This window comes from Dipodomys merriami, unplaced genomic scaffold (genome assembly GCF_024711535.1).
Source record: "Dipodomys merriami isolate MVZ:Mamm:240054 unplaced genomic scaffold, mDipMer1.0.p SCAF_3, whole genome shotgun sequence".
Classification (NCBI taxonomy): Eukaryota; Metazoa; Chordata; class Mammalia; order Rodentia; family Heteromyidae; genus Dipodomys; species Dipodomys merriami.
In genome coordinates this window covers 81,025,186-81,038,879 of record NW_027204492.1, presented here as the reverse complement: position 1 = coordinate 81,038,879, position 13,694 = coordinate 81,025,186, and the positions used below count along the sequence as shown (strand labels likewise).

At 43.7% G+C, this 13,694-nt stretch overlaps 1 pseudogene; it reads right to left on the bottom strand.

Moving 5' to 3' along the window:
- Positions 1–1,609: 1,609 nt before the first annotated feature.
- LOC138839873 (hypermethylated in cancer 2 protein-like) lies at positions 1,610–3,276 on the bottom strand (annotated as a pseudogene).
- Between the last annotated feature and the right edge of the window lie 10,418 nt (positions 3,277–13,694).

The window sequence follows — 13,694 nt, the reverse complement described above, 5'->3', positions numbered from 1 at the left end:
CATTCCCAGAAAACATCACTCACCACCTAAGTCCCTAAGCTTGGCTGTTTTCACTTGGATGGTCTCTGAATGGTTGGGATTGGGGATTATTCTGGAATTTTTTTTGGTCTGAACTTAAAATCAAAAGTAAACAAGAAAAATATATGAAGCAAAATGAAGACAAAAGATTGATAGCCCAGTCCTGTGGCTCAGCTGGCCAAGGGCAATGGAAGGAAGCATGCAACCTTGGTCTGGCCGAGTTTGTGGCTAGGCCCCACACAAATATCTGAGAAACCTATGGTATGGGGGAACTCATTGGAAGGAGCCTAGGTTGAGCTCATGGGCATGATCAACCCTCACTAGAGTGGCCAGGAGGGTTCAAAGGTTCTGTTCTCTTTCCTAGTCCCGTGATTGGCTCTTGCCCACACTAGATGTGCCCATAGGGGTTTTGGGTCTCTCCAGGTCCAAATTTGGACAGGAGGTGGAGTGGGTAGGGGTGGAGTGGTGGGAGGGGAAGAGGTCTCACTTCCAACTTATCCTGTTCTTGGCAGGAGATGCTGTGAGCTGGTCTGTCCTTGTGGGTCACACTGCCTGACACTAAGCATGCATAGTGAGTAGCAGTTGATAGCTTGGGGTCCAGACCTCCAGGACTCAAGATGGCTTCTGTGACTGACCTGAGCCCTGCTTTTTCCTACAAATAAAAAAAGCAATCAGTTCACCCTCAGCTTCCAGTCACCACAGTACTGTACTGTTCTCATGACTTCAAGAGCTAGCAATGATCAAAAGTCTCTCCACCTTGTTCAGTGAGGAAAGAACGTGAAGCATCTGTGCAGACACAGTGCCACCACCCTCATGCACACATACAGAAATGAGAAACACAAATACTGAAGCCCTTGGCAGCAAGTCCAGCCTCCCTCCACCCCTAACCCTTGCAGTTCCAAGACTTCCATAAATGTTAGATGGAATGGGGGTGGGGGTGGGGTGGCAGGCTGGGCAGAGAGTTCTCAACTGAAAAACAAAAGGCAAAAACAAAAACAAGCACCTCTAGACAAAGAATATTTCTTGAAAAGTATAGGAGACATGTGTTTTCCTGAGGCAGCCCAGGCAGGGCTCAGGACCAGGGAAGCCTTTGGGCAAGGGAGGGCTTCTGGGGCCTGGAGAGATAAGCTCACTGATGGGCCCACAACATCACCTCTCAGGTAGGGGCACTTGCTCCAGTTACATTCAGTCTGCAGACCCGGGCTCAGCCCCAAAGGGGTAAGAGGAAAATTAAGGATTGCTTGTTTGGGTTTAAAAAGAGTTTCCAATTTACAAAATATATGGAGGAAGAACATAACCATAGGTGTAACAGCAACACAAGCCCAGAGTTAAGTGGTGGGGTCACCTTGACTATCCCTGTGCCAGAGAGCCATGCCACCCTGGCTAAAGGAGCTGCCCCCAAGCATCTGCTCCAGGGACTCATACAGACACATGCACATAGTCATGTTTCCTTCCAGGCAGGGGCCTGTTCCAGGCACCACCCATAATCTCAGGAAGAACAGTGCTTCACTAGCATGAAGAGGTTCCCTTCTACCCCTTCCCTAATCCATCCTGAAGGAAAGGGAGCAGCTCTCAGCAAATCCATTCACAATTATCCTTGGCAGCCCCCCTCAGGGCTACAGCAAGTAGTGGGACATGAGGCAGAATGGTCCCCACCAGCATCACACATCAGGTTGGGCCTGAAGGCTTTCCTCCTCTTGGCTTCCCTAGGTACAGACAGTTGATTAAAGGTGTGGGTGGGGGGCATCTGGAGCAGTGCTGCTGGGTCATCACAGGCAAAAGGCTTCAGGCCCAGGTGGCTCTCCATAGGGTGTGTCATAGGGTCATGCTGGGTGAACATCTTGTTGTTGATATTGCAGAGGAAGTGCCTCATGAGCCAGAGTGTCTTCTGCTGCTGCCTCAGGGTGGCCAGGTCCTTGTAGTCTTCTCACAGACTGAGAATGTAAATGGCTGGGTGTCTGCTGCATAGGCTGTGTGAGGCATCAAGATCCTCAGCCTCCTCCTCAGCAGCCCTGCTGCCCTTTTCATGTGCCCCCTCCTCCTTGATGAACAGCTCCTCCTCTGTGTGCATCTCCATATGAGCACTGAGCTGCTCACAGGCAGGAAAGCCCTTGGCACAGGGCAAGCACACATACAGGATATCTCCATATGACACCGTCTCATAGTTCTCTTGCTAGTGTGGCCACCGCCACTCTCATTCCAGCTCTGCCCACTGTCCTGGCACCTCTCCTTGCTATTCTCCTCCTTCTTTCAGAGGTATGGGGGATTTCTATGATGCCCACTGGCTCCACCAACACCAACATCATTGGTCAGAATGCCATTGGGATCAGTGTCCCCAACCTTTCACTCTCTTCACCTAGGCTGGGGCCCTTGGGCCCCATTTCTCTTCCCAAATGGGTATAGGTAGAAACAGCCTCCTTCTGGCTCCATTCCTTCTTCCGAGAGGCTCTGACGAGGCTGTTGGAGGCTCAGGTAGTTTTCTTCAGTATTTTCCATATCCATGAGCTCATCGGGTTGCCACCCAACTCAGCCTAAGTCGTACTGTTGGGAACAGGCGGGATGAAGACTGTCAGGGCTGAGTCGTGCAAGCTTTTAACCAGCTGTGCTGGGTCATCAGGGTCAAGCGTGGGCTCTTTGTGGACTGGTCTAGGTCCAGCTACTGTTCACAACCCCTGCTACTCCCATTAGTCCTAGTGCCACAGCTACCCGAGTCCTCGTCCCCACTGCCTGAACAGAGCCCCAGGCCCCAGGCAGAACATGCTCGCCTGGGCACAGCTACCCATAAAAAGCTCAGCATCTCTACCACTGGGCTAAGGCAGTTCCTAGAAAAATTGGTGCATCCAACAACCACAGCTACTGAGCCTGGATTACAGAGGCTATGGACAGTCTTTTGCTGGGAGGTGGATGCCCCATCCCAGCAGCCCTACCTGTCCATGGCAAAAGGTCTTTCCTGCTCTCTGGAGTTTGTGAGCCCAGGGCTGAAAATTCATGCAGTTAGAGGGAGCTGATGGCAGTAAGGAGAGGACTGAAGTTGGGCTGGTCACTAGGCAACAGCTTGCCTGCATAAATTAAATCCAGGGTTTGCTGGAACACCATAGAGCTAACCATATTTGAGTCTAGGCTGATGAGAATGTCTTGCAGGATCAAGGACTTGAAGTAGATGCTGCTAGCAGCCAGGTCATTCTTTTTTATTTTATTGTCATTGAAAAGTTGGTGTACAGATTGGTTACATTTACATATATCAGGTGGTGAGGGCATTTCTTTTAGAATAGCATCACCACTTCCCTCATTTCCTCCCAGTTTTTCCTTCCTGACTCCCCACACAAGTTCTATACTTCATTTTCAACATAGTGTACAGTGAGTACACTGCTGTACCTTGCCACCCTTTGTCCTGTGCTCCTCCAAACAGGTAAAATTGCATAAAAGGCAAAAGGTACAGAAAACAAAAGCAGCTACAAAGAGAAAAAAAGTAAAGCAAAATAACATACAACCTCATATGTATTTCTAGGTTGTCATTTTTAATAAACATCATTTTATATGATCATATAGAAATGGCAATTGAGCTTTTACTATCCTCTTCTAAGATTCTACTCCTTTGACCTCACTGTGTGAATGTCTAGCATCCCATATGTTTTGTGTCCAAGTATATATTTTGTCTTTTACCAACCAGGTTGTTCACTTTTTGATTTATAGGCACATTCAAGCTACAACAAATCAGAGAAGTCATGCAAACTATGTTTCTTTTGGGTCTGGCTCTCTTTGCTTAATACAATTTTTTCCAAGTCTTTCCATTTTCTTATGAAGGGTGCAGTATCATGCTTTCTGACTAAGGAGTAGAATTCCAGTGTGTAAATGTACCACATGTTCTTGATGTCTTTGTCCATTGATGGGAAACTGTGTTGATGGCACATCCGGGCGACAGTAAACAATGCTGCAACAACCATGGCTGTGCTGGTAGCTTGAGAGTGGCCTTGTTTGTGGTCTATTGGAAGAGTGCCCAGCAGTGGGATTGATGTGTCATAGGGAAGCTCTATGTTTAGTCATTTGAGGAATCTCCATACTGCTTTCTGAGCTCTTGAACAAATTTTCATTCTCACCAACAGTGGCCTTTTGGACACCTCCCCACAAGCACCTGTTATTGTTAATTTTCTTGATAATGGCCATTCTAACTGGGATGAGGTGGAATCTCAGTGTTGTTTTGCTTTGCATTTCTTTTATGGCCAAAGAAGTCGAGCATTTCTTCATGTGTCTATTGGCCATTCTTACTTCTTCTGAGCAGTCTCTCCGTAAGTCTTTAGCCCAGATATTAATTGGGTGGTTGTTTCTTTGAGGATTTGTTTTTGGGGGGTTAAGTTTTTGAGCTCTAAGTATATTTTAGATAGGAGATCCTTCTCTGGTACTTTTCCAGTAAGAATCTTCTCCCATTCTGTGGGCTGTTTATCTTGTTCACTATGCCCTTTGCCATGCAGAACCTGTAATCCCATTTATCTAGTCTTTCTTTGCTTTGTTGTGTTTCTGGATCTATATTTAGGAAGTTTCAACCCATGCCTAGGAGCCCTAATATTTTCCCCACCTCTTCTTGTAATATTTTCAATGTATCTGGTCTTATATTGAGGTCCTTGATCCATTTGGAATTGATTCAGGTGCAGGGTGATATATGAGCATCTAGCTTCAGTTTTCTGCATATTGATAGCCAATTTTCTCAACACCATTTGTTGAAGAGGCTGTGTTTCCTCCAAAATGTGTTTTTCCCTTCCTTGGGAAATATTAGGTGGCTCTAGGTCTGTGGGCTCATTTCTGGGTCTTCTGTTCTATTCCATTGGTCCACATGCCTATTCTTGTGCCACCACCAAGCAGTTTTTATTACTATAGCTTTGTAATAAAGCTTGAAATTTGATGTTGATTTTCCTCCATAATTGTTCTTCCTGCTAAGGATTGTTCTTGCTCCTCTGCATCTTTTATTATTCCATATGAAATTTGGGATTGCTTTCTCTATTTCATTGAAGAACATTGTTGGGATTTTGATGGGCATTGTGTTGAATTTGCATATTGCTCTGGGCAGTATTGACATTTTTGCACTACCAATACTTTCCATCCGTGAGCATAAGAAGTTTTTCTATTTCCTTAAATCTGCTTCAATTTCTTCTTTTCTGAATTTCACAATTTTCACAAGGAAGGTCCTTGACATCATAGATTAAGTTAATTCCTAGGCATTTTAGGCAAATACAGTTGGAGTTGCTTTCCTGATTTCAGTCTCAGTCTTCTCACTGTTGGCATAAAGGAAAGCTACTGCTTTATGTGAGTTGATTTTGTACCCTGAAACTTTGCCAGTTTTGGATCAACTCAAGTAGCTTGAATGAGGAATCCATATAGTTCTTTGTCTGCAAAGAGGGATTGCTTTACTCCATCTTTCCCTATTTGGATCCCCATTATGGTTTTCCCTGGTGTTTTTGCTCTCACTAGGAATTCACCACTATGTGTAATTCTCCACTATGTGTATATCTCTGGCCATAAAAGAAGTTCAAAACAACACTGAGATTCCCCTTCACCCCACTTAGCATACCATTTATCAAGAAAACGAACAATAGCTGATACTAGTGGGAAGGTAGCTAAAAGGCAAGACTACTACAATGTTGGTGGGAATGTAAACAGTGAATGAAAGCAGTATGGAGATTCCTCCAGAGACTGAACATAGAACTTCCCTATGATCCAACAATACCATTCCTGGGCATTTATCCAATAGACCACAAACAAGGCCATTCTAAAGCTCCCAGCACATCCATGGTCATTCCAGCATTATTTACCACAGTTAAGATTTGGAATCAACTTAGATTCACCTCAGTAGCCAAATACATGAAAAATGTGTCAAGTTTACACAATGATACTATACTCATTTTCAGAAAGAATGATAATGTACCCTTTGTATGGAAACGGAAGTACTTGAAGAACAGTCAACAAAACATAGGTTGCGTGGTTTCCCTTATTTGTGGTAATTAGAATATTCCTACAAATCTACAAGTGAACACACTGAATGAGTAATACATACAGACACACACAGATACTGGGACATGATAAATCATATAAGACGAGATCCTCCTACACTTAAGAGAAAGGAGGATATGCAGAAGAGTTGTTTATTTTGTAGGATATACATCAGATTTTTATTGCATTTCCCCCACATTTCCCTTCTTCATTTGTTTACTCTGTTTCCCCATAACCCTCCCACATTACTTTTTTGAATATTTTTATTATCTTTAAGTAGTTGTACAGGGCTGTTGCCATTCGCAGAAGTAGTTTATAAATACAGTGCCTCTTGGTCAATGTCATCCCTTTCAGTATTCTCAAACACACCCCTTCTCTTACTTCTCTTAATTTTTGATTAGGTATTGAACTTTTTGCCATTTAGCAAAGTATGTGTATAGTGCATCTTGATCTGTGTCACTACTTTGTGATTGCCACTCCCCTTAGCCCCACCTCTTCCTTATATTTCTTAGTTCTGTGGTATATACAATGAAATATTGCAAGCAATCTCCCCTCTTCCTCCTTCATTCTTCCAACCTCTCCCTTTGGATCCACTCTCCCATTTTTCAAATGAATCAATTGAACTATAATAGACTCTATAGAGAGAGCAAATAGTAAAATTCTTTAAAAAGATTAAGTCAAAGCCCAACCAAATAAGTACCAGGAAAAGGTCACTAGCATCTATTATTTTATTAGACTTTTGTGCATCCAGTATAGCAGTGTTACATGGCATAGTTTAGCCTCATAAATGTTCCTACATTTGAAAGTTTTATCATACTTTAAAGTCTTCTCTTGTTTTCAACCTTTGGTTACATAGGTATTGTTTTGTTAATGAAAGGAGATGGGACCCAAGGATAGAGCTCTACCATCAAAGCCAGAGGTCCACTTCAGGCTTTTTGGTGAATAAATAGAAATACAAGTCTTATGGTCTTTCCTGTTCAGCCTGGCTTAGAAACTCAGATCCTCAGATCTCAGACTACTGAGTAACTAGAATTAGGATTATAGGCATGAGCCAGAGTTTTCCCTGTTTTTTAAAATACTTTTTTTAATTGTAAAAATAGTGTACAGATGGGTTACAATTACATGAGTAAGGTAATGAGTACATTTCCTATAGAGCATTGTTACCTCCTCCTTTGTCTTTTCCCTACCATTCCTTCCTTCTCCACGTCCCCTACTCCTCCTTCCCTCCCCCCACAAGTTGTAAAGTTCATTACATATGACCATATAAGATGATCTTAAGAAAAATGAACCCCAAGAGAGGGACACAAGTGGTTATTTTCTTTCTTGCTATTGTTTTTAACATATTTATAGTGTACTATATAATTTTTTGTTTCTTTTTTCTTTTTCATTGTCGGTCATGTGTGCTGAACTCTGGACCTGGACGCTGTCCCTCAGCTCTTCAGCTCAAGGCTAGCACTCTACCACTTGGGCCACAGTGCCACTTCTGGCTTTTTCTGCGTATTTTGTGCTGAGGAATGGAACCTAGGGTCTCATTCATGTAAGGCAAGCACTCTACCACTGAGCCACCTTCCCAGCTCTTTTTGTTTCTTTTGTATGTTCTTTCCCCATGGTATAACCCCTGTTTTCACTGTATGATTCCAGTGCACTGCATCTTGTATATACACTTCTAATTTCGGGAGGGGAAGGAAAAAATGCTTAAATAGGGATACAGATTTTCCCTGTTTTTTTTTTTAATTGTATTTTATTTTATTTGAGAACATACTGTACAGAGGGGCTACAATTACATGGGCAGGATAATGCATACATTTCTTACCAAGCATTGCAGCCTCCTCCTTTGTTTACCCTTCACTTCCCTTCCCCGCCTCCCCCCTCCCCCCACCCAATTTTACCCCCCTCGCCCCACCCAATTATACCCCCCTCCCCCCCACACACCGACATTGTAAAGCTGGTTTTGACATGACATTTTGTACTTCTCATTGTTGCAACAGGTCCACCTGAATCCTTAAACGACTTGTTTGTCCCCATCTCCTCCACATGTTATACTGACATCAAATATAGTGAAAGCGGGGGTTACACTGTGGGGGAGGGACATACAAAGCAACAAAGAAATAATCTTATAAATGCGTTAGAAACACATGCATGAAAGAAACGAAAACATTAAAATACACATTTAAGGGTTCATTTTCCTAACATCACATTATCTGACCTTTTCCGCTTGCAAATAAGGAAAGATATTGCAAATAAGGAAAAAATGCTTAAATAGGGATACAGATTTTCCCTGTTTTTTTTTTTTTTTTAAATTTTTTATGAGGAGTTAGGAAAAGGATCAGAGAAGGCTATTTTTCCTGGGTCAAACTCCTGTGTGTAGGTGGTTTTCAACCTTGAACATTTGTAACCTCTGTTCACTGTTCATTATAGCCCTCTGTTTATTCTAAGTATCTGCTTCTATTTTAAATCCCCTTCCCCATGGTTCCCTATGCTCTGTACTTCAGGTCCTCTGCTTTCCATCATCGTTTATTACTTTATTTTTTCTGATTCCCTTACAAATCTTGACATGAAATTCTGCTAAATCCCCTTTGCATCATGTATATCTGCTTACCCTTGAGAGCAGATGAATTTGCCCTGCCCCTCCTTAGAGCACCAGTCCTTATCCTGTGTGGAGCCAGCATCCTCTTAGGTCATAGAGTTGAGTCTTGTCTATCCATTGTTGTAGAATGCCTAGAGCATAAATGTTGAATAAATTGTCAACTTTTTAGCAAGGCTCATATACCTGAGGATCTTGCTTGAGGACAAACAAATACAGAATGTCCACAATTTACCACACTATCCACTTCTCCTTTGGCCCCTCCATCCATGGATTCTGGTGACTTGCACAAACTGTCCCCTTTGTTATATATACATGTGTATATATATAAAACCTCTCATAAAATGAGAGGTTTTTGACTATGGAGAATTGTGTATTGTCACCAATTTATATTTAGTTGTTGTCATGAATGTTTCCTTAGGTTTACAACATTCCATAAATATGGCCCTCAGTTTGCTGAAGCGAAGATTCTGATCAACCACAATAGACTTGTATAGTGTCACATGTGTATTCCACATATGTTCCTATGTGTTCTACCTAACAGAACTCATTAAATGATTTTATATCTAAATCATGGAATTGTATTCTCCAATGAGATGGAGCAGTATGATCCTCCCACACAGCAGACAATATAAAATAATCCATTAATTTTAAAAGCCAGAGTAAAAGACTTTTCCATACATGTCTATAAGGGAAATACATGCCATAAGGGAAATGCCTGTCTTGATAGTTTATTCATTCACAGAAAGCATGGAAATGGTATTAACAATACAGACTTAAGTATAATTCAACAGAGCATCAACTCTAGTAGCCTTTACAAAAACTTAATAATATTATACTGAAAAAGTGCCTAATCTCTGCTCATGTTTCCCAGGAAGAGGTTTCCCCTTCTCTTCTGCTCTGTCTCAGGAGTACAAGCATTACTTGAAGATTTAACTACAAACAGGCCAAAGCAGTTGGCTTCGAAAGATTGCAGTAAAGGTTAGACATCTTAAAGGCAGATCCCAACAGCAAGCAATTCCCTGTGCACTGTCAGAGAACAGAATGAGGATGTGGGGCTGCAGCGAGCATACTGCATCCACACTGCTCTACTCTGCCCAGTAGGTAACAGATTTTAATATCCAGTAACGGAGTCAAAGAAATGTGAAAGCTAACAGAAGTGAATATCTATATTCCTGTGGAGTGTGAAAAATTCTATTCAGGGTGACAGGAAAGCCAGAAGGAAGGATGGAAATAATAGATTGGAGTATGTTTCCAAATGTAATATTTAAAAAACCTTTTCGTGACAGTGAGTGTTTTGAGATACATCCCTGTCCAGGGATGTATAAAGGGTTTGTTTTCTGAATGTCCTGCAAATGTGTGAAAGGTTGGACAGGAACGAAGAACAATGCTGTGGAGGTCCATTTTCAATATTAAGATACGTACAAGTGTCGATTCTGCATGCAGACAGGGAAAGAGCTTTACTGTCCATACGTTCTTGCTTTGGTTGGCGTGGTCATTTCTAGGTCTTATGCTTCATTATGGCTATGCCCAACGCACCCAGTGCGGTGTCCTTATGACCCATGCACTTGAATGCGCCTTTGTGTTTGCAGCTGTGCACGGGCAGTTGGTGTGTGCATTCGTTCTGTTTTCTCCTTAACTTTGCTGTAAGAGTTCAGGTAAGGCCTCAGAGCAGTGCTGACTTCATGTTAAGCAAATGGGACTGACAGTATGTGTGTGTGTGTGTGTTGGGGCGTGGGGAGCAGGTCAAAGGGCTCCGGTGGGTGTGGCATGTGGCCCGTGGCCTTGTAGGTGGACGAGTCTCGCTCCAGGTCGCCGTCCTGTCCCTGACAGGTGGCACTGCCGCATGGGCCTTTGTCATGGTGGCGCGGTCTGGACAAAGGGAGGTGGCCGTGGGGGGTGGGCAGAACGAGAGGGGCGGGCAGGAGGGTGAGGTCGGAGGGCCTCCCTGAGTCACGTGGACGTGCTGGGAGCTGGTCAGGACACCGGGGACCGGGTGGGTGGGGAGGGGGCACGGCTCTGTGGGTCAACTTCTGCCGGCTGCCCTGAGCACTCTTGCAAGATGGAGGCAACAGCAGCTACTTGGTGGCTTTGGGCGGAAGGATCTGGTTTTGGCGCCATGGGGTGGTGAGGTGGGGTGGGTGGTGCGGGATGAAGGAGTAGAGGGAGACAAGAGTCTTTGGGGTGTCTAGGAGGTGCTCATGAAATCCCGGGGTGCGGGGCGCCTCTGATGGCCACAGGATGGAGGATCTTGAGCGTGGGGGTGGGGCGGGAGCGTGTTGAGCAAAATGCTTGGCCACCTGGGTGCGGGGCTGTGTTCAGCTCCTGGTCAGCGCAGGGGTGCGGCCAGGGTCCCACTGCCTGTGAAGCAACTTCTCCTGTGAGCAGGGATAAAGACGGGCGTCCTGGTCCCAGTGGAAGGGTCGCGTTTGGAGGCCACTGCGGAGTAAGCTGGCCGCGGTGGGCGGGAGACCAAGGAGTAAGGGGAAAGAGAAGCCTTGGGCCCTGACAGTCCCCAGACATAAGCACTGGTGTTGGCCACAGGACAGACTGCGGACTCTTCCCTGAGCACCCGCCTGGGGTCAGGACAAGCAATGAGGAAAGTGCCTGTCAATCTTGATGCTAAGGAATGAGGTCAGCAGAAGTCAAAGCAGGCATTGGGAAGGATGCTTCCCACAGCTGGATGCATTAACTTCTTCCCTCTTTAGTAAGGAGTGAAAACAAGATGTCAGTGGTTCAAGACCGTAGTAGATACTTGGGAGGTGGATAGTGGAAGGATCACGTTTGTGGCCACTGTAGTCTGGTTGCTGTGGAATTGGGTGGAATTTGGGAAAGGAGAAATATGAGGGAGAAACTTTTAAGATGATATCAGAAGCCTTAAATGACCCTTAGAGTGGCTTACTTGTGTTCGACACACACATATGCTGGAATCTTGCATGGGCATGCGGAGGCAGGGTATTCAGTGTGGAAATTGCCTGGCTATCTTGACCCTACACAATTTGTTCAGCAGGAATACACAGCAGGATGTGGGGCCCTGAATTGTAGGATCTAACTGCTCTGTGAATAAACTTCTCTCCAATGACTTGAGCAATAATAAATTCAAGACACTGGTGGCTCACAGGTGTAATGTTAGCTAATTAGGAGGGTAAAGCTGAAGGTTCTTTTTCTGACTCCACTCTGTTGTCTGGTGTCTGCAGTGGGGTGGAGGTCGAAAGAGTAATTTGTAAGTGAGCTGCATTAGCCTTACTCAGTTGAGGAGGGGATGACTAATGGCCAACGTACAGGTGATGGAATCCTCCAGGGACATAGGAATGGAGAGCAGGGCCTAAATGAGGAACTTGCCTGGCAGTCTTGATTCTGTGGCATCTGTTCAGCAGAAAGTCAGAGGAGGAATCTGGGAGGGGGAACCATCATTACCCTTTGAATTATCCTCTCTCTTGTGAGGATAGCAGTAGTAAAAGATAGATGCCTGTCTGGTGACAGTGGCTCATATCTGTCATCCCAACTGCACAGGATTTTGAGATCTGAAGATTAGGGTTCGAAGCTACTCTAGGCAGGGAAGTCTAAAAGTTTTCTCTCCAAAAAGCAGAAAGTAGATCTATGCCTGGAGGGTTTGATTGCCAGTCTTGATCAAAAAAGTAAAAGGACAGCATCAAGTCCCTGAGTTCAAGCTTCAGTGCAGGCACAAAAAGGTAGGACTAAATAGGGTACTGGAGTGGCTTACAGTGTAAGAAATGCTTCATATAGGTGATGGGGGTTACACTTGGAGTTGTAACACTCATTGAACCTACACTGAGGGTGCTGGTGATGGAAACATGGAGAATCAACCACATGAAGTGGTGGGCAGCTGGTGAGGAAGATGCCTAGAATACAGGAACTATTGTGAAGCAGTTAGGACTGGTGGACCATAGGGATGGAAGAGGTTCACATTGTGTGTTAATCAACTCCACTAGGCCTTGAGCAGTTAAAAAAAACTTAATTGTAGCACTGGCTTTACTTATAGCTGCCTAGGAGCCTGAGAGTAAAGGATCACATTTTGAGGAAACCTGAGTAAAAAAATTGGATAGCCTTATCTCAAAGACAATCTTCAAAAAGCTGGCCTGGTGATATGTCTCAAGTAGTAGAACACCAAACTAGCAAACTGGAGACTGAGTGTTCAAAGTCCAGGCCAGAAATGAACAATTGTCCTGCTAGCAGAACAACTAAAAACTACCCAAAGAGGAATGGAGGACTATGTTCCATCCAAGAAGCCATGTTTCTGGCAAGAGGGCCTAGGTAGAGGTCATGAAATCAAAATTCTACTGTCTCCACCTTGAGTTTTTTCTTATTACTATTTTTTTTAGTTCACAAGTTTATTATGAAAAACATTGCAGTGCTCTTGTGCAGTAACATCTTACAGGAGGGGGAAACAGCTGTTCAAAACAACTCACCAGGTTCTGACAGTAACAAAGAACAACATGGGGCTGAGATTTGAGAAGGGAATAAACTGAGTGCAGACAAATCATACAATTTAATTAAATGGTATCCCTGAAAATAAACAAAACAATTTCAAAACTCACAAGTAAAGGGAAAGGCCTTGGTACTTATTTTTAAAAATGTTCATTAAGCTCCAATGATTGTTTGCTGCTATCCTTATCTACAGTCATGCTGAGTAAAGCTATAGCTAAATGGAAGTTAAACTGTATTCACGAGGTGTTAATGTTTACATCTTATTATCTGCAGCCTCTCAGAGAAAGCAAAAGTAACTACAAATAGCTCTCTGCCAGAAACTGGTTTCTTGACCAACAATGTCGCTTCAGCATGCAATGAACTGGTTCATTCTAAAGTGGTCACGGCTGTTGATGACAAGAATCTTTGTATTTTTATATGGCACATCTTTTGGTCCATGTGAAAACAAGTTTTTTGAATGTTAACTATTTTCTGACACTTTTTTCTTGATGCCACCATGACAGCAATCCAAAACCAATTGATAAAATCTGTTAAAGTGACAAAGAAAATATTATAAACAATTGATTTCCAGGTAAAATTGGATTTTCAACATCTTTCACAAGATAAACAAGGCAAAGGATGTTTGCCAAAGGAATTAAGGGTATTTTGTACCAATTCATGT